This window comes from Symphalangus syndactylus, chromosome 18 (genome assembly GCF_028878055.3).
Source record: "Symphalangus syndactylus isolate Jambi chromosome 18, NHGRI_mSymSyn1-v2.1_pri, whole genome shotgun sequence".
NCBI lineage: Eukaryota > Metazoa > Chordata > Mammalia > Primates > Hylobatidae > Symphalangus > Symphalangus syndactylus.
Genome location: NC_072440.2, coordinates 100,769,965 through 100,790,266, shown reverse-complemented (window position 1 = coordinate 100,790,266; position 20,302 = coordinate 100,769,965). Strand labels below are relative to the sequence as shown.

The 20,302-nt window shown below is 44.7% G+C and overlaps 1 protein-coding gene across 6 annotated transcripts in view; it reads left to right on the top strand.

Annotated features, from left to right (window-relative positions):
• The window catches only part of GREB1 (growth regulating estrogen receptor binding 1), a 160,370-nt gene that overhangs the window by 52,439 nt on the left and 87,629 nt on the right, over window positions 1-20,302 (top strand). Inside the window, exon 1 of one of the 6 annotated variants that reach the window (XM_055253786.2) lies at window positions 5,061-5,353. The exons of the other annotated variants lie outside the window; for them this stretch is intronic. The gene's annotated coding sequence lies outside the window, so the exon portion shown is untranslated. Of the gene's footprint in view, window positions 1-5,060; window positions 5,354-20,302 lie in introns of those variants that run through there. 6 annotated transcript variants of the gene reach the window in all.

Here is a 20,302-nt window from a genome sequence, read left to right as displayed (position 1 = left end):
TTTCACAGAAGAGCCCTGGTCCCAGCGCTGCTGCGCACTCCTCCCAACACTTGTCTGGCGTATCTGAGTCTCTGGATTTCCTCAGGGCCCGTTGGTTCCCCCAGGTATGCACCCTTCTCCTGGGTCAGCTCCACATTCCCTGTCTAGTCTGGCTTCTGGAAGTTTATGAAACCTGAACCTCTAGTTAGCTAATGACATCCCTTCCATCTTTTCATCACTGTGGCTTAAAATACCTCACCCCACTTATTTATTTATTTATTTTTAATTCAGTATCTTTTGAAGGTTATCTCAGGAAGCGTCAGGTACCATGTTGAATTAGAAGTTAATTCTCATACCATAATCTAAATTTCTGTTTCCATTAAACAACATTTTTACAAGGAAAGGACTTTACCTCTACTCTTCGAGTTTCCAGTGCCTAGCACATAGGATTATACTTAAAAAAAATAATAAATAAATAATAGAGAAATAAGGTGTGCGTTTATTGAAATACATTGATTGAGTTCTTTGGTTACTTCTAGGTCTGATAGTCTAGGATTCGGTGATTCAAGGGGAGAGGCTGAGGAAAGTCTTTAACTAGATGGGAAGGCTTGCAGTCCTTGGGTTTTCATGAGTATAGAAAAAGGTTGCATTAGCCCCACTTAATGATTTGTTTTATCTTCCCCACTTCCTGACCGTGCCTACTAAATCTCTGGGCTGTCTACATTTTGCCTGGATATGGATGTCAGAATTGTTCATCTTTCTTCTTGCTGCCCTGAACTCTTTTTTTTTTCCCTGTAAAATGCAAACACTACCTTGTAAATAAACTCTTATCAGATACCTTCTATTTCCTAGGCACTGTGATTGGCTAAGGGCGTACATCTGCATGTTCTCTGCTCTCCTGGGGATCTCAGGCAGCAGGGGAGAGAGGGAAGCACACAGATAACCATGGTCCTGGGAGACCACCGCAAGCCTGGAGCCTACACAGGAGTGGTGGGGACACAAAGAGAATGCCCAGCTCAGTTTCGGGAGGCCAGGACCACCGCACAATAGAAGAGATGCTTGAACTGGGTCTTGAGGGATGAGTAGAAGTTCATGTCATGAATGAGGAGTAAGGACTTTCCAGGCAGGAGGAACACAGCATGTGCAAAGAGTTGGAGGCATGACAGGTTGTGACAGGATGCGGAGGTGCTGCTTGTGCCCCAGGCAGTCAACGACCAGGCAGCGCCAGCACCACCAACCCGGCATGGTTTGTCCTAGTAAAGCTTTGTCTTCTCTAGTGATCTGGAAAGCTCTCATGGAAACATTTTGTAAAAGCCAAGCCATATTTATTTATTAATGGTGGTTATATGGTTTCTAGAGCATTTTGTTGGATAGGTAGAGACTTTTCTGCTTTTTGAAAGTAATCACTTCTAGCCTTTGTGGCCAAAAAGAGAAAAATGCCAAGAAATACCAAACTGTGGCTATGATTGTCACGTTCAATGTGGACAGGATTTGGTCAGGGGTAGAAGAGCATTATGTATAGAATAGAACAAAGAGATTTATGGCAAGAAGATATACTGGCATTTAGCAAAGAATTGCAGATTTAAACTGATAAGAAAGCCGCACAGCAGATGGAGATAACACTGGAGGTGAGCTCTCTCCTCTTTAGGCACCTCATTGCTATTCTCATATCAAAAGCCTATTTTTGACAGTAATGAGAAAGCATAGTTGGTTCAAAGTCATTGCAGTTCAGACCTAATGAAGGCAAACTTTGCTAATTTTCTCCTCATATTAGTAAGTTACATCAATTTTAAAAGCTAGCAATTTACAGCACAGTTGAAAGAAGCATGTTTTATAAAACCTTGAATTATTTCACTTAGAGCAAGTACCATAGATATTTTCTTTTCTTTGAGATGGAGTTTCACTCTTGTCGCCCAGGCTGGAGTGCAATGGTGGGATTGTGGCTCACTGCAACCTCCTCTTCCTGGGTTCAAGAGATTCTCCTGCCTCAGCCTCCCGAGTAACTGAGATTACAGGCACCTGCCACCACGCCTGGCTACTTTTTGCATTTTTTAGTAGACGTGGGGTTTCAGCATGTTGGCCAGGCTGGGATTGAACTCTCGGCCACAGGTGATTTGCCTGCCTTGGCCTCCCAAAGTCCTGGGATAACAGTCGTGAGCCACCGTGCCCGGCCAACATTTTCTTTCAGTCCCTTTTACACATTTAATTTATTTATTCACAGGTTGCAAGCTTAGTATTGGTAAGAATTGCTACTATTATCCTGGCATGTATAATATTATATATGTGCCAGTTACCATTCTAAGCACCCTATACATAGTAATTATTAAATCCACACAACTCTACGAAGCAAGTACTTTTCTCCCATTTATCAGTTAGGGAAACTGAGGCACATAACGGTTAAGTAACTTGCTCAAGGTCTAATATCCAATAAGTGAAGATTCAAACCCAAACCTGGCTCCAGAGCCCATCATCTTAAAAACTCTACTGCTTAAACTCTATCCCCTGCTCTAAAAATATAATAAATAATATATACTGTTTTAACATATTATAATATATACTATTTCATATATTATATAAATATATAAATATTTACATAAAATTTTATATTTATAAAAATATTTATATAAAATTTATATTTATAAAAATATTATAAATTTTATATTTTATAAATATAAAAATAAATTTTATATTTATAAATATAAAAATAAATTTTATATTTATAAATATAAAAATAAATTTTATATTTATAAATATAAAAATAAATTTTATATTTATATATTTATATATAAATTTTATATATTTATAAATAAATAATATATACTATTTTAACATAAAATACATAGATGTATTTTAATATATATGACCTCATATATAAGAATTTAAAATTGTCCACAGGATCTACCTGTCTATACAGTAAATGTATCTCGCTGAATGTTATATCCTAAGTGTGTCTGCATCATTGACAAACTCTTCATGCACATAGCTTTTATGCATTTATTGCAGGCTGTGTTAAGCATGCATTTCTTGCTGGGTATTTTGTTAGTTTCCAGTTTCCCACCGTCACACACGGTGCCCTGAGCGGCAGAAGGCACGGGGCACTCCACGTACAGACTGCGTACAGTGTGCCTCCCCGACGAGTAAAGCCTTGGCACTGGGGATGCATCAGAGCTGCAGATGCTCGCTCGGGCAGAACCACCAGCGGGTGCTGCCCCTGCCTGGCGATGCAGGTGCGGGGATGGGTGGGGTCTCCACCGCCCTTTCTAGGGAGGCACTGCCCAGCCTGGGGAACGAAGAAGCGCAGCACACAAGTTCTACCCTTTAGCGCCTGGTACTTTTGGGGACTGAGCCCAGGAACAGCTGGGAACTCTCCTCGCTGACCGGGGCACCAAGAGGAGTAATCCACCTCTTTAGTCTTTGTTACAAAAGATAAATGACCTTGAACCCTCTGGGTCATATTCAAGTCACTTTTGCAGGAAGTTAGTGATCCTAGAAAGAAGAGAAAAAGCAAAGTTAAAGGTATTTGCACAATTGGAGTGGGATCTCATGATTTATTTTCTTTCCTCTTTGAATTAGGATTTGATCAGGAGTCCTGGATTCGAAAGAGTCAATTGGAACAGGGATGTAAAGAGAGCTCTGGACAGGAGCTGGTCTGTCTTCCTCTTTCTTTCTTTCTTTCTTTCTTTCTTTCTTTCTTTCTTTCTTTCTTTCTTTCTTTCTTTCCTTCCTTCCTTCCTTCCTTCCTCCCTCCCTTCCTTCCTCCCTCCCTTTCTCCCTTTCTCCTTCCCTCTCTCTCTCTTTCCCTTCCTTCTTTTCTTCCTTTCTTCCTTCTTTCCTTCCCTTCTTCCTTCTTTCCTTCCCCCCTTCCTTCCTTCCTTCCTCTCTCCTTCCCTTTCTCCCTCCCTCTCTCTTTTTCCTTCCTTCCTTCCTTCTCTTCTTCCTTCCTTCCCTTCCTCCCTCCTTCCTTCCCTTCTCCCTTCCTTCCTTCCTTCCCTTCTTCCTTCCTTCCCTTTTTCCTTCCTTCCTTCCCTTCTTCCTTCCTTCCCTTCTTCCTTCCTTTCTTCCTTCCTTCCTTCCTCCCTCCTCCCTCCCTTCCTTCCTCCCTCCATCCCTCCCTTTTTCCCTCCCCTCTTTCTCTTCCTTCCTTCCTTCCTTCCTTCCTTCCTTCCTTTCTTCCTTCCCCCTCCCCTCCCCTCCTTCCCTCCCCTCCTTCTCTCCCCTCCTCTCCCCTCCTCTCCTCCCTTCTCCTCCCTTCTCTTCTCTTCTCTTCTCTTCTCTTCTCTTCTCTTCTCTTCTCTTCGACAGGGTTTCACTTTGTCATCCAGGCTGGAGTGCAGTGGTGCAATCACGGCTCACCGCACCCTCTGCCTCCTGGGCTTAAGCGATCCTCCCACCTCAACCTCCTAAGTAGCTGGGACTTCAGGTGTGCACCACCACAGCCAGTTAATTTTTGTTTTTTGTAGAGATATGGTCTCATTATGTTGCCCAGGCTGGTTTCCCACTCCTGAGCTCAAGCAATCCTCCCATCTTGGCCTCCCACAGTGCTGGGATTACAGGTGTGAACCATTGTGCCCAGCCAATAGCTGGTGTTTTCTTGAAGATTTCTATAGTGGTAGAAATGGTTTAAATGAAAGAAGTGTAAGAATATGCATCCTGGGCCTCTCCAGGGGGTTTTTGTTGTTGGGGCATGTTCTATGGTATTCACAGCAGAGTTGTTTGAAGGGGCATGTGCTTGCTTATGTGGCATAGGTCCACGCTACCTGTAGTCCTTCGGAGGCAAGCCAGGCTGCCAGCTGACTGTCTTCCACCGCAAAGCCCGTGTTCTTCTCCTGACCCTTTGTTCTCTGCACAGCGTACTGTGGCTCCACTCCAAGTACACAAACTTCCATGTAGTTTAAAAAGAATTAGTTTAACTGTTGGTGGTTAGACAGATTGGTATGTACCTGTGTAGAGAGCACTGTGACCCAGCAAAACACTTCAGGGCTAAGAAGACACGAAATGGTGGCATTTGCCATCTGACCCAGCAGGCGCTGGGGCAGATGAAGCTCCAGTTGGAAGGGCTACTGCTAATTTTTTTTTTTTTGGTTGTTGTTGTAGCTCTGGGAGCAGATACTAGCTCTGAAACCTTTCCCCTGGCTGGCTTGGCTGCCTCTCCCTGCCGGGCAGGGGCCAGGAAGCCTCGGTGTCAGGCAGACCCGAGCCAGGCTCCGCACAGCAGGGCATTACGCACCCCACGCATCCTCTTCCATCCCCAGGCGCAGATCAAAGGCGCAGCCCAGGAGGCGGGAGCCCCTGCACACTTTCCACCTCTGCTGGGCTTAGCCTCCTCTTGGCTGGTTGGTCTGTGGAGTGCCTGAAATGACCAGCTTTTTGTAAGGTATGGTTTATTTGACTTTGCAAGTGAGCATCTGCTTTGGGGGTTGGAGAGGTTTATGTTGACTTATGAAGACAGCTGTGGCTTGTGTTCAGCAGAATAATGGCAAAGCATTGGCCTCTAATAAGGTGCAGGGGAGCAGTAAACCGAGACAAGTCCACTTAATGAATGGGTGTCCTTATTTTTATTGTTTGAAATGATATCCAAAGGGGTTGCAGATAATTAGTTTGTGTTCTTAAGAATGATAGGCTAAGGAGATTCAAAAACACTGCTTGGGCCCTGTCTGGTTGGTTCTAGAGAGAAGGTTTTCAGTGGTTTCTGCTTCCCTGGCTTTATTCTGAAGGTCCTTCTCTTCCATTCAGCTCTTACTGCAATTGGAGGGGACATAGCTGATGGCTTTGTAGTTCCATTTGAGAGCACTTAAGGATATTCTTCAAAGAAACACTCTCTGACATTCTGTGCACAGATGTAGAGCAGCTCGGGACTGAGCTGTGGCTGTGGGCCAGGCAGTCTGAGTTGGAAAGACAAACAGATTAGACACCAGTCGCCTCTCAGCCCAGCTTTTCTCCCTTCAATAACACCTGTGGAGTTTATGAGTTCCTCTAGGGAAAATCGGAGAAATCTACATGAGAATGATGCCTTGTTTCTTGCTGGGAGGACCGTCAAAGAGTTTATAGGAGACCATCCTGCAGTCTCAATGCGTTTATTGCCATGTCATATATTGGGGGCTGACTATTGCCACATTACTGGAGCACCCCATTCCCATCCTTCCTCAGCTGTTGCAAATGAGACAGGTTGAGGACGCAGTCCTGAGAGTGTTGCTTTTTTCAAGTCTTGTTTTCTCAAACTTTGGACTCACCAGAAGTAAGTCACCATGCTTGTGCGTTGGCTGGGGAATTCTTCCAGTTAGAATTTAGTTGTAGGGAAGTTGGAAGAGGAGGGAGCATGGGTCAGTGGTGTCTGGAATTTGGGGTGTTCTAGTGAGATTTGGGGTGGGGTCATGTCCCTGTGGCTGGCCAGGGTAGTGGTCCTGAAGGGCCAGGTTGGCAGGGCTTCTAGGAGAAGGCCATCTCCCAGAAGGAGATGGAACCCCAGGTTGGGGAGTATGTGGTGTGTTCTGGATGTGATTCAGAATGGAGGCAGCGAGGCAGAAAGGGAAGGGTAACGGAGGCCGGGCAGGAAGCCAGGGTTGGGGTTTTGCTCTTGTAGACTTGACTCCAGACCATGGCCCTTCCTTCTCTGCCATGGATCCTTCTGGAGGAGAGGGTATCACACCGCTTGAGGCATTGTGCACAGGCGGGCTCTGTGGGCATCTGCAAGTGAGTGGATGGCAAGTGAGGGGGGCCCATGGGGATCGGAACACTTGGCATCCTGACCTCGCAGCTCTCTCTTCAGACCCCCATGCACTACTCTTCTCTATGACAGTGAGACCACCACTGCCTCCAACTCTTCCCAAAGCCCGAGGTCAGCTAGGCTGCTCGTGCTGCTCACCCTGCACAGATGCAGTCTTTAGTCCTCTTTGAGTCTTGGTCTATTGCAGTATCCTCCTAGAAGCCTTCCTTAGGAAGCCGCAGGAATCTCTCAAACACAGCCTCATCAGCCCTGCTTAACTCCGTTGGTGGCTTGACATGGCTAATTTCAAACACCTTAGCAGGGCTTAGGCTGAACGGGCCCCTCGTTGCCCTCCTACCCCCTGTCCCTGCATACACCTCATGATGGAAGGACCTGCGTTGCCCAGGCACACAATAGGTGTCTCGCCCTTGGGTCAAGCTGATGCCGTGTGTACCTTCTGCCTGGAATGCCCCTTCTTTTCAGACAGCAAACCTGTACTCAACTTTGATGACTGAGCCTTCCATGAGGCCCGCCAAGACTGACCTGATATAATTTTCCATTCCCTTCTCCGTTTCCCTCCAGGCCTTCTTGCCTGCATCTCTTCTATTTTGCATTACACTGCTGACCTGCACTTCCTGTGTCTCTGTGAGGTTCTTCAGGGCAGGAACCGTGTCTAGTTCAGTTTCACCCTTAGCTCCAAGTGGTAATGAAATATTTCTGCCAAGGATCCGATTTAGATTATGTAAGCATTTACCTTTGTTTAAGGCAAAATCATGATTCTGGAAGAGGAAAGTTCTTTGCTTCTCACAGGGCAGGCATAGAACAGGCCAGAAGCTGTCCATGTGTGGCTTGGGACAGACCTGGCTATCTGTACTTGAGCCTGAGACCCTGAAGGCCCCCGGCTCCATCTGCTCTTGGAGCCTGGAGTGGCCTGGGTGGTGGTCGAATAGGGTCTGCAGCGTGGGATCATCGGCAGGGTCAATGCCCTTCCCTTGCAGATCCACTCTCCCGTAAGAAACTGTTCTGGGCTCTGAGGGGAACAAGGGGAAGAGGGGAGATGGGTGAGCTTCCTTGCTGTATTTAGCAACTCAGTCCCTGGGGGAGGTGTAGACACTGACACACTCCCTGTGGCTGCAGGGAGAACAAACCCAGAGCCCAGTGAGGGTGCAGTATGAGCAAAGTGCTGGGGCGGGGGGAGGGCAGAAGAGGGAGCAGTTGATTTTGGCTTAAGTGTAAACTGAAGAGAACAGACACGGGGCGGCCGAGCAGCAGTGTGTTCATGAAGAAAGAATCAAAGCACACATCTTGTACTTTGATGCCCATAGGAAGGGCTCTCCTCTGGCCCCTCTGGCTTTGTTTGGAGCAGAAAACAACAAAGTGAGTTCAGGTAATACCTGGGGCAGTGGGAATTAGCTAATTAGTTTACTGGAATTCCAACAGCGGTGGCATCCCAGGGGCCTAAATTAAAGCCTCAGATGTGTGTATTTGGTACACCTGGGGCTTTAAATGCTAATCCAAATGCTTTCAGACAGGACCTCAGTCTATTACTTTACAATCCTCTGTGTAACCTTAAGCATGTGGTCTTCCTTTTCCTCTTCTACTTTCTTTTTAGGGGTTGTTTTCTGGGGACCTGCAGTGTTCTGGGCACCATGGGAAGTAAAGAGGTGACTGGAATAGTCCCTGCTGTCAAAGCCCTTCAGGTTTAGTTGGGAAGCTAGCAGAAGGGGGATAAGAGACTAAATGATATATTATCTACTCAGAGAGGCATGTTTCAATAGGTGTACTCTTAAGGAAGCCAGAAGTTTAATTAATTCCATTGGATAAACTATTCTGTGATAATGAATAAAATTAAGTCAAGTTTAAGACTTAGAATTAAGTCTCTGGTTAACATCTAGAAATTAGAATTATGGGCAGTTAATTCCAATTTTAGAGAGGAAACTGGAACTTATTAACATCTATTTTATGCCAACTGCCCTACATGTTAATTTAGTCCTCACTACAGCCGTGTAAGGTGGTTCTTAGTATCTCCATTTTATAAAAGAGGAAATGGAGGTTCAGAGAGGTTAGGTAACTTGCCCAAGGTCACACAGCTTGAAAGCAGCATAACCATGAATCAAGCCCCTGGTGGTCTTATTGAAAAGTGAATGCTTTTACCACTATAGCAGACAGATTATGAACACTTTGCAAAGCCCAAGTTTGAGAATTTTTTTGACATTGGTGAAGTTCAATGATAATGAGAAGTTTATTATCTCATAACTTGAAGAGACCTGTAAGACCTTCTCTATGAGTCCTGCTGGTTTTGATCTAACTGGATGTTGCGACTGGGAACCCAAGAGCGCTGTGTTCTCAGCACCTCGTGGGCCTCGGTGTCCATGTACGTGTGCGGGGGTGTTGAACCCCTGATGTGTGCTGCTGGGTGGTGTGAAGAAATGGGTATTGATGCCCGTCTGTGAATGGACTGGGGAGTGGGGAGGAGTTGGGTCTGAAGGGTGGGCAGTACAGGGAAGCTGTGGCTTTATTTTTCTGAGCAAAATGATGAGTGTGAAGCACCCAGGACCACCCAGAGCCAAGTGTTATCTTAGGAAGTGAGTCCCAGCCCATTCTGGGACTCAGCGCTGTTGTTGACAGATGGAGGCTTCATTTAGACAGAGGTGCTTCATTGCATGATTGGTAAAAGGTGGAGTGAAGGGACCTCAGAGAGGAGTAGGGAAATCATTCGGACCCCAATTTTAGTTGGATGCTTAACCTTTCTAGTCTGAGGGCCTTTTATTTGTTTTGTTTGTTTGTTTGTTTGTTTGTTTTGAGACGGAGTCTTGCTCAAGTTGCCCAGGCTGGAGTGCGGTGGCGCGATCTCGGGTCACTGCAAGCTCCGTCTCCCGGGTTCACGCCATTCTCCTGCCTTAGTATACCGAGTAGCTGGGACTACAGGCGCCCACCACCATGCCCAGCTAATTTTTTACATTTTTAGTAGAGACGGAGTTTCACCGTGTTAGCCAGGATGGTCTCGGTCTCGTGACTTTGTGATCTGCCCATCTCGGCCTGCCAAAGTGCTGGGATTACAGGTGTGAGTCACTGCTCCTGGCCGAGCCTTTTAAGAGAAATCCATTTTTCACCTGTGGGCAAACCTTTGGATGTTCTATTCTAAGGAGGGAAGAGGAGGGGAGGGGTCACTCTAAGGAGAGGCCAGGGCAAGAATGTTTTCCTTGGAATGGGCTGGAGTCAGAAGGCTCCTGCTCTTATCCCCAGGGAAGGGCCCACGGTGCTGAGGGTGCAGGTGGAGGAGCAAACGCTGGCCGCCTGTCTGTCCTGCCCCCCCCCCCCTTCTGTCTGCCTGCCCACCTCCACGCAGGGGACAGGTCTGCAGGCCCCATTCTTAGAATGCTCTCGGTTGTTTTTGTTTTTTTTTTTTTCAATTGAGAGAAAGTCTCACTCTGTCGCCCAGGCTGGAGTGCAGTGGTGCGTTCTCAGCTCACTGCAACCTCTGCCTCCCAGGGTCAAGCGATTCTTGTGCCTCAGCCTCCCGAGTAGTGAGGATTACAGGCGCCTGCCACCATGCCCGGCTAACTTTTGTATTTTTGGTAGAGACAGGGTTTCACCATGTTGGCCAGGCTGGTCTCGAACTCCTGACCTCAGGTGATCCACTCGCCTCGGCTTCCCAAAGTGTTGGGATTACAGGTGTGAGCCACCGCGCCCGGCCTGCTCTTGGTTTTGTCTGGCTAGAAATGTGTCTTTTTAGATGATGCTAAAAAAAATGTGTCCCAGGCTGGAGGGCAATGGCACAATCTCGGCTCACTGCAACCTTCGCCTCCCAGGTTCAAGTGATTCTCTTGCCTCAGCCTCCGAGTAGCTAGGATTACAGGCGCCCACCACCTCGCCTGGCTAATTTTTGTATTTTAGCAGAGACGGGTTGCATCATGTTGGCCAGGCTGGTCTCGAATCTCCTGACTCAGGTGATCCACCTGCCTCAGCCTCCCAAAGTGCTGGGATTACAGGCATGAGCCACCGCACCCAGCCAATCAGCAACTTTCTATGGCAGCTCCCCTTTTGGCAAAGCACCATGATGAAAGAACCCAAGGCAATCCTTTTCCTAACCTAAAGTTTGGAGAATGGCTGGACAACTGAACACCATTTTTAAAATGCAACTTAAAAAAATGCATCCTTTTCTGAAGGAAAAGGGATTAATCTTTCCAATGAATCTTTGCTTTCAGTAAAGCATACTGAGGGCCATCATTGGACATTCTAAAATTGTTCCAAATGTGTGACCTTGGACAAGTCACTTGAATGTCACCCAGCCTCAATTTCCTAATGTGTAAAATGAGAACCACATTACCTGAGTTTTAGGACTGTGATGAAGATGAAGTAAGGTTACAAATGGAAAGCAAGAAAAATCTCTGCACAAAGTGGTCCTGACAGATAGCAGCTATTGATTATTACTTAAAATGTTTGGGGTTTGTGTTGCTAAAGAAAATAACAAAGATAGCCAGGTGCGGTGGCTCATGCCTGTAATCCCAGCACTTTGGGAGGCCGAGGCGGGCGGATCACTTGAGGTCGAGAGTTCAAGGCCAACCTGACCAACATGGAGAAACCCCATCTCTACTAAAAATACAAAATTAGCCAGGCATGTTGGCGCATGTCTGTAGTCCCAGCTACTCGGGAGGCTGAGGGAGGAGAATCGCTTGAACCCGGGAGGTGGAGGTTGCGGTGAGCTGAGATCGTGCCACTGAACTCAAGCCTGGGTGACAGAGTGAGATTCCATCTCAAAAAATAAAAATAAAAAAAGAATAACAAGGATGTGAAGACAAAGAATGCTTTTACATCCCACGCCCCCTCCCTTCATCTGCAAAACTAAGGCAATAATACTTTTGTCATTGAGCTGTTGGAAGAAAATTTCCTGGCACATAGTATACAGGAAAGAAATACTGGTTTTCTTATTCCATTTATACTCTCTCTTTCAATAAATAAATACACACATATATTTGTATACAACATATGTCCTTACTGATTTATAAGAACATGGACCACATGTTTTTATATGCTTATATGTGGTTTATGCATGCATGGACCACAGTATATATTATTTGTATTATAAAATATATACATACATAATTGAAGTGAATAGGTAAATTAGCTATAAACTGAAGTTTTGATATTTTTTATGTGCTCACTTGGAATACAGTGTTGTAACATACAAGCTCTGTAACAGGGACCTTACAAGCTTTCTCATGTGGTTCTGGGAGAATAGGTAGAACCTGTTCTTGAGGTAATCGCAGGACTTTCTTGTCTCCCTGCATGATGAACACCCTGCTCTGCTCAGGAGCACATCTCACTTTTTGTGTGAATGCCGGCTTAGCCTCTTCAGGCCAAGTCTCTAGTGCTGTCCTTTAGAACTTTAGAGGAATGCCTTAGCCTTCTATAAAATCAGGAAGTGTCTTGTCACTACTAGAAAAGGCACCAGAAAGTAATGATAATACAGATTTATAACTCTGAAAATGAGGATGTCTGAGAATTTTACATTCTGCTAGTTTAAACTTTTTTTTTTTTTTTTTTTTTTTTTTTTTTTTTTTTTGAGATGGATTCTCACCCTGTTGCCCAGGCTGCATTGCAATGGCGCAATCTCGGCTCACACAATCTCTGCCTCCCGGGCTCAAGTGATTCTCCTGCCTCAGCCTCCTGAGTAGCTGGGATTACAGGTGTGCCACCACGCCCTGCTATGTTTTGTATTTTTAGTACAGATGGGGTTTCACCATGTTGGCCAGGGCGATGTCGAACTCCTAACCTCAAGTAATCTGCCTGCCTTGGCCTCCCAAAGTGCTGGGATTACAGGCATGAGCCACCGTGCTTGGCTGTGCTAGTTTAAATTTCTTAACACTACTTTTCATGGAAGAGATTCTTTGGAGATCAGCTTTTAATTCCAGACCAGGCACTAGCTGTGTGTCTTCAGACAGGTCCAACCTTTCCAAGTCTTATTTTCTTAGTTTCTTCATATGGGATAAAAGTAGGGAGAGAAATATCTAGAAGACAGGGTTGTTGGCAGGATGAAATTAGGTAATTCTTCACACGTGTCCTTCCTTCGATATTGGTCTGCAGTCCACCATGATTTTCAGCTGCTCTTCTACTGAGATTCCTTATAATGCCTGTCATTCTATTCTTCCCTGCCTTTCATTTATTTTTAAAATGTAACCATCGTTTTTCAAAAAATATAAATATAAATATACACACAGTCTAAAAGTTAATTATAAGCTTTAAAATGAAAAATGAAAATGAAAAACCTATTTCTATCCCAATTCCTGCTTCCTAGAGACAACCATTTTTAAATTGATGAAATTTAAAACCATTTTTAAATTCTTTCCTTTTTTTCTTCTTCTCTGGAATTACCTCTTTACTTCCAAATAACAACTGGTATTGCAATTTATTGTTTGTGTCTAGGCCATCTTTTCATTCTTACTGTGGAATATGAGAATTTAGCTTTCTTATACCTCATTCCTTCTACCCCAAGAACACACTGTTAGCTGGGTGCAGTGGCTCACTCCTGTAATCCAAGTGCTTTGGGAGGCCGAGGCGGTAGAATTTCTTGAGCCCAGGAGTTTGAGACCAGCCTGGGCAACCTAGCAAGACCCTCCGTCCTTACCAAAAAAAGTTATCTAGGCATGGTGGCATGTTCTTATAGTCCTAGCTACTCAGGAGGCTGAGGTGGGAGGATTACTTGAGCCCAGGAGTTGAGGCTACAGTGAGCTGTGACTGCACCACTGCACTACAGCTGGGCAACAGAGCAAGACCCTGTCTCCAAAAAAAAAAAAAAAACCCACCACACATTCTCACATGCACACTGCCAGATGTGTGCACACATGTGCATATACCCAAACATATGTGCACACACATGCACAGCCAGACACGTGCACACATGTGCACATACCCAAACACATATGCACACACACGCACACACCCAGACACACGTGCACACATGCATATACCCAAACATGGATGCACACACATGCACACACCCACATACATACACATACACATGCCTTTCCCTTTTCTCATTCTTCCAAAATAGTTATATCAAAACTTTGTTTGAATCAGCATTCACCATAGACTTACAGTGTGCGTAACTAAAATTTCAGTCATTGTACATCTTATTCTTCCTGTACCAGTCAATAATACATCCCCATATTCTGATAGAACTTGTAAACTCCTTTCAATATTATTGAACACTTCAGATAATTAAATCTGTTACCCTGTTTTCTTCTTGGAGACCTTCTTCCTGGAGCCTTCTGTCCCTGCTCCAGTGTGGATCATTTAGCTGTTCTCATCATCACCTTGTGAGTCCCCTCTCCTTCTCTCCTTTGTTGGATCCCCCATCCTGGCCCCCTGGCTTCACAATTGTTAATTTACACCACTCCCCAGTGGTTTCTTGAGAAAGTGAACTTGGGAGATAATTTGCTTTGAGATTTTGCATTTCAGAAAATGGTTTTACTCTACTCTCACTTTGCTTATTATTTTTGTTGAGTATTCTAGGTAGGGAAAATTTTCCCTTAAACTTTTGCGGGCATTATTTCATTATTTCCTAGTGTCCAGTAATGCTGTTGAGAAATTCAAAGTCATCCTGATTATTTTAAGCCCTTAAATGTGACCTGTTGTTTCTTTGCCTCTTTATCTCCAGGGTTCTAAAATTTCATGGATGTGCCTCCATGTGTATCCTTTTCATTTGTTGTGCTGGGCTGTTGATGGGTCCTTTAAATCTGGAAATCTATGGTTTTCAGCTCTGAAAAATATTCTTTGGGAATATCATTTTCTCCTTTTTCTTTTTTTATTCTTCTAGAACTCCTTCTGGGCCTCGTGGATTGATCTTCCAGTTGTCTTTTTTTCCCCCATGAACCCCCAAAGAGTTTATTTTCTAATAGAATAAATACATTAAAAGGAAACCTTAAAATGTTTTCTCTTTGTGGGTATTCGGTGTCTGATAAGTCCTTTCCTAGGTAATGTCTCAGTTGTCCTACTTTAAGACCAAAAAAAGAGAATGGTTAAATGTATAAATAGGAGCCACATTAATGAAATGTTTCAGAGTAGCCTTCAGTGTAGCCAAGAGTAGCTATTTTTCTCTCATTTTGGAAGTAATATGGTAGGAAAATGACATTGAAAACTACTGAAAAAACTTCAGCTTAATACTATAGTTGTCCTGTTATTTTAATCTTCAACTTTGCCTTGTAGCCCTTCTACTAAAGTTTAAATTTCTGTTATTGTTTAAACAGTTTTTAGGAATTCCTTCTCGTTTTCTCCATGTTTACTTTTTATAGCATTCTGTTCTTGTTTTGTGGATACATTATCCCTCTGAAGATATTAACTGTGGCAGATGTGTTTCCTTTGTGGTTTTTGTTTGCTGTCTTTTGTCTGTTTGTTTCTTTTGGTGTCTACCTTTTATGTTTAAGGATTTTCTCAAAAGCCTTGTGATGCTGATGATCTTTGGATGTCTGCTTATTTTTAAGTCAAGCATAGAAAGTTGCTGATTGGCCAGCTGTGGTGGCTCATGCCTGTAATCCCAGCACTTTGGGAGGCTGAGGCAGGTGGATCACTTGAGTCAGGAGATTCGAGACCAGCCTGGCCAACATGATGCAACCCTGTCTCTGCTAAAAGTACAAAAATTAGCCAGGTGAGGTGGCGGGCACCTGTAATCCCAGCTACGCGGAGGCTGAGGCAGGAGAATCGCTTGAACCTGGGAGGCGAAGGTTGCAGTGAGTGAGATTGTGCCATAGCACTCCAGTCTGGGAAACAAGAGTGAAACTCTGTCTCAAAAATAATAATAATAAATAAATAATAAAAGAAAGCTGCTGGTTGACTGCTGGGCCTCACAGAAGGTGATTAGAAATGGATCTGTTATACTGAGTACCCCCAATTTTCAATATCTGTCCATCCTTAAGCATGATGGCATTTTAGGGGAGCCAAATGGGAGAAAAGGAATGAGAGAAGGGACATTGCATCATTTGAGTCAATTTCCCTGTTTTCACCCTTGCATCTCATACCTGTTGCCAGCTATGTCCAAGAGTCCAGATTCTCTTTGGTTTAATTTGTCCTGAGTAAACTTCCAGACTTCTGCAGAGAAGGGGAAAGGGCTGCTCGGGAAGGGAGAGGGAGTCCTCCCACTCTTCAGCCCTACTTTTCACCTTGTTGCCTGGAATTCCTAAGCCTTCTCTGGGTTCTGTGCATTTGAATTGGTTTGCTTCTCAGGAGGCCTCACCCAGTTCAGGATTGGGCTTGGAAAGGACACTTTCCAAGTCTAGCCCTACTTCTCGTCTGCTTTGAATATGCTAACTTTTGTTGGCATATCTTGTCTGCTGTGATTTTCTCTCCTGTCTCTTTGTCTTTGGGTACTTATACCTGCACATTCCTTCACTGTCCTTTTAGTGAGGTTTTGAAGGGACTAGAGACAATGCATGTTCTCCATCTGTCCCATTTCACCAGAAGCCTCCTCTCCTTTCTTTGTCCCCGCCTTTAATATTTCCTTATCTTCCTTGAAGCTTTCTGCCCTGTGCTTATTCTAGTTGAACTTCAACTCAACCTAAAAATTCTCATTCTACCCGAGTCCTCTAAAGGACACAGATTTACCGGTACCATGGGAAGAGGATAGCTCAGGTCAATGTCCCAGCCATCTAGAGCATGTTGAGATAGCTCACCGTTGCCACTTCAAACTGACCTGGGTCAGTTGGCTTCATCTGGTCAAGCCCATTGGTGCTTCTGGGATCAGAAGGGCCAGTGGAAGTTAGGTACTGGTGCTGGGATTTGAGCTGACATGGAGCTATGTTTGAGGTTGATTTGGTGAAACAAACCCACATCTGATCACCTCCCATGAAGCCCACCAGGCAACCAGTTGAATCTCCATGTACAGGGTTTCCAAGCAACTTTTTGTGCCTCACTCTTAAAGATAAGCAGATATCAAAGGTCCTATTGAAAGAGTGTCCGCCCAGCCTCCTGCCTGCAGGTCTTCCCTCCAGTTTTATCCCAATCATTTCTGTCTGATTGACCGGCATTATCTTTACTATCGTCGGTCTCTAGCTCTGCGGGTCCAGGGAGTGTCTGTCGCCTATACAATGTCTGATTTTCACCCTTGGGTTTGTTTTTGTTATTCTATCACTGTGTCATCTTGTAAACCATTTACTCTTAGGCAAATAAACTTACTTCTTTTTCTAGAGTATGTCTGTTCCCTTGGAGTTTTCATGCCTTTGCACTCTCCTGTCCCTTCCTCAAATGCTGTTCTTAGTTTTTTTCCAAAAATATCCTACTCAGAGTTCCCAGGTGGTCTAGTGGTTAGGATTTGGCACTCTCACCGCCACGGCCCGGGGTTCTACTCCCAGTCATGGAACCAAGAAGTGGAGCAGGAGGAGCCACGGCCAAAAATATCCTCAGTCCTCCTGGCCTGCTTCCAGTACCAGCCCCGTTGTAAACCCGAGTTCTCACTGATTTCTCCCCTCTTTTAAGTTGTAGCACTTACGGACAATAGTGCTTTTTTGTCACTTGTCATTTACAATCTGAAATTCTTTTCCTGTGAATGCTCAGATTTAACTAGAAATTAATGATTATGCACTGACTATACTCCGTCTCTCTTACTCTCCGTAATGAGCAATCAGTTTTTCTAAGTGCCCATTTTACAGATGAGAACACCAAGGCCCAGTGATTAAATCACTTTGCGTGGGGTTGCGCATGCTTTTTACAGACTAGTACAGCCAGGCTTTTGTGCATTAAGGTGAAGGCTGTGGTTCGGCCATCATCACTGCCCTGATGGGCACTGCTTCAGATTCTGTAGTTGAAGAGCATCACACACCAGCCTGGAGAGAAACTGGTCCAGGCCTTGGAATGCAGGCGGTGGATGTGATGTGTTAGGGCATGGAAGAAATCCGACAGGCCACTTGCAGACTTGAATAACTGCAGCAGAGGTCTAGCAAAGAGACCATGGATAGAGAGCGAGTGGTCAGGGCCAGGCCGGGGAAAGAAGGACCATCCCAAGGACGCCTTTTGTAGGTGTGGTCTCCACTCCATGCGGCATTTGGGGGGCTTGAAGCTTTAGTGTTTGATCTTAAACTAGGCTCTTCTCTGTCTGGGTCTTTAGTTCTCCACTGGTCAAATCCAGGATTCCAGTGGGTCAAAGAGCTCCAGATGTGCCTCCACGGCAGGACCGGTCTGGCCCAAACCTTCCTCACCTGGCAGGTGTGGGTTTGCAGTCAGGGCTTGTCTGTAAGATAAAGCACTGCCATGGTATCTAGAAAGTCCCCACACTGGTTGTGGCCACAATGGAATAACAAAAAGAGCCGCAGATTTGAATACTGTTGCAATGCCTCTTCATTCTTCTTTAGTGGTATGTGTTTATTGTTCTGATGTCAAATGCGTCGTTAGATAGGGAGTGGTATTTTTTCTTTCACTATTTGCTTACAGACATTAAAACTTTGATGTTTGTTTAGGGCTATAAAATGAAGTTTTAATTTTGTGATATGAAAACTTTACTGGGCGGGCATGGTGGCTCATGCCTGTGGTCCCAGCACTTTGGGAGCTCTCTTGAGCCCAGGAGTTCGAGACCAGCCTGGGCAACATGGCGAAACCCCATCTCTACAAAGAATGTGAAAATTAGCTGGGCGTGGTGGCATATTCCTGTAGTGCCAGCCACTTGGGGAGGCTGAGGTGGGAGGATCAGAGGTTGCAGAACCGAGATCATGCCACTGCACTCACTCCAGCCTGGGCAACAAAGTGAGATCCTGTTTCAAAAAACAAACAAACAAAAACCCCACTTTTCTATGCCGTGTTGTTTTTTGTTTCTCCGTCTCTTTCTCTCCCCCATTCTATTTCTTTTTTTTCAGCAAGCGTTTCTGCCGGCTATGTAGCTCTAGATTCACTTGTATCATTTATAAAATGAGCTTCATCATACCTCTTCCATGGGCTACCATGTGTGTGAAGTAGGGAGCGTGCCCAGTGTCTCACATGAAGTGGCTGGACAATGGATATTACTCTTCCTTCTTCGTTTTTATTGCCCCGTCTACATCAGGCCTACATGTCCCTTCGCTGCTGGAGTCTCCTGGGTGCCAATCAGCTGTGAGGTCAGCTGAACAGGACCTTGGGCAGGGAGGGTCTGGATGCCCCGATGTGTTCTTTCCGTCAGAGGACACGATTCTTCAGGGGCTCCATGTAAAACGAGTCCAACTTAAAGCTTCTTCCTGTGTGCCTTAAGCTCTGTAGACAAAGATGCTATGGCAGTTGAGGGCATTTGGGATGTTATTAGTTGGCGGCAGCTTTAAACACACCACCCTGAGTTGAGAATAATGCAGGTGTCCCCAAATGTGGCTGGCAACCCCTCAGTCACATATTAAAGTCTGCCACAGATCAAGAAAAAAGGCAGACGAGAGGACCCTGCAACCTCTTCCGCTCTACTGTTAGGTTACTCCGGCTGCTGACCTCTCTCTTTCAGGAGCACTTTCTTTTTGTTGGGGCTAATTCCTGAAGCAATCCTCCCACAGCTTATTTCCCCAGGCCATAAGCAGAGGCTGACCAAGCGGCCCTGTGGTCAGAAGTTATTGCCACAAGCAGGAAGTGGTTAATGCCTTCCATTAACTTTTAGTTGGAAGAGGAAAGGCTGAATCTTCCTTAGAATAGGGGCGGGAAATCAACGTGACTCTACCAGTTATTATACCTTTGGGAGGGAAAGCAGAGCTCTTTCAGGGCACGAAGGATGACATCTTGAAGCTACTCTGCCACCAACAGAACAAGGACGAGGGAATTTATTACACATGGCGTGAGTTAGAGTGAATGGGAGATCTTGCCTGGCTGGTGAAGCCAGTTGCATAACTGGTGTGTGTGCAGTAATTGTAGATGAAGGCAGGAAACTGCTATTCTGTGGTCACTTCAGCGCAGGCATCTGGTGCCATTTCGTAAGTCAAATGCTACTTTAAAGATGAACACGATAGTAGACAAGAGACATACAAGGATATAGAACCATTGAATAATCTGATTGATTTCCTTTCATCCCTTGTAGAGTTTACGAATGTCTTTTCTCATATCTGTAAAACTCCAGCAGGTATATGGCAAAAAGAAACCCTTAACAAGCTTCAAAAGTAGAGTTTCTAAAGACCACAGTCTTGATTATAATCTATTAAAAACTGGAAGTAAATGATATGAAGCTGAACTCACCCCCCCCACCTGTCGCTGTCTTGACTGTTTAAAAATTAAACACACACTCCTGTATAATTAACGGATCAAAGAGGGGATCAGAGGGAAATGATAAGCTGTCTAGAAAGAAATGAAAAGGAGAACACTTCATACTAAACCTTGTACCAAAGGAGGTGCCCAGAGAATAACGTATAGCCTTAAATGTCTTCATTGTTAATGAAGATGAAAACTAAAGATGACAATACAGTAACTATTTTGAAAAGTTTGGAAAAAGTACAAGTTAAACCAAAAGGAAATAAAACAGAAATATAACAAATAGCTAAATGTAATGAAATAGAAAATAAATGGAAAACATTAGGGACATATATACAATTAAATGCCTGTTTTTGGGAAGGACTGAAAATCGAAATTTAACCCTATGTATAATCAGGGAGAAATGTCAGAACAAATATCAGCATTTTCACTCAATGGAAGCAA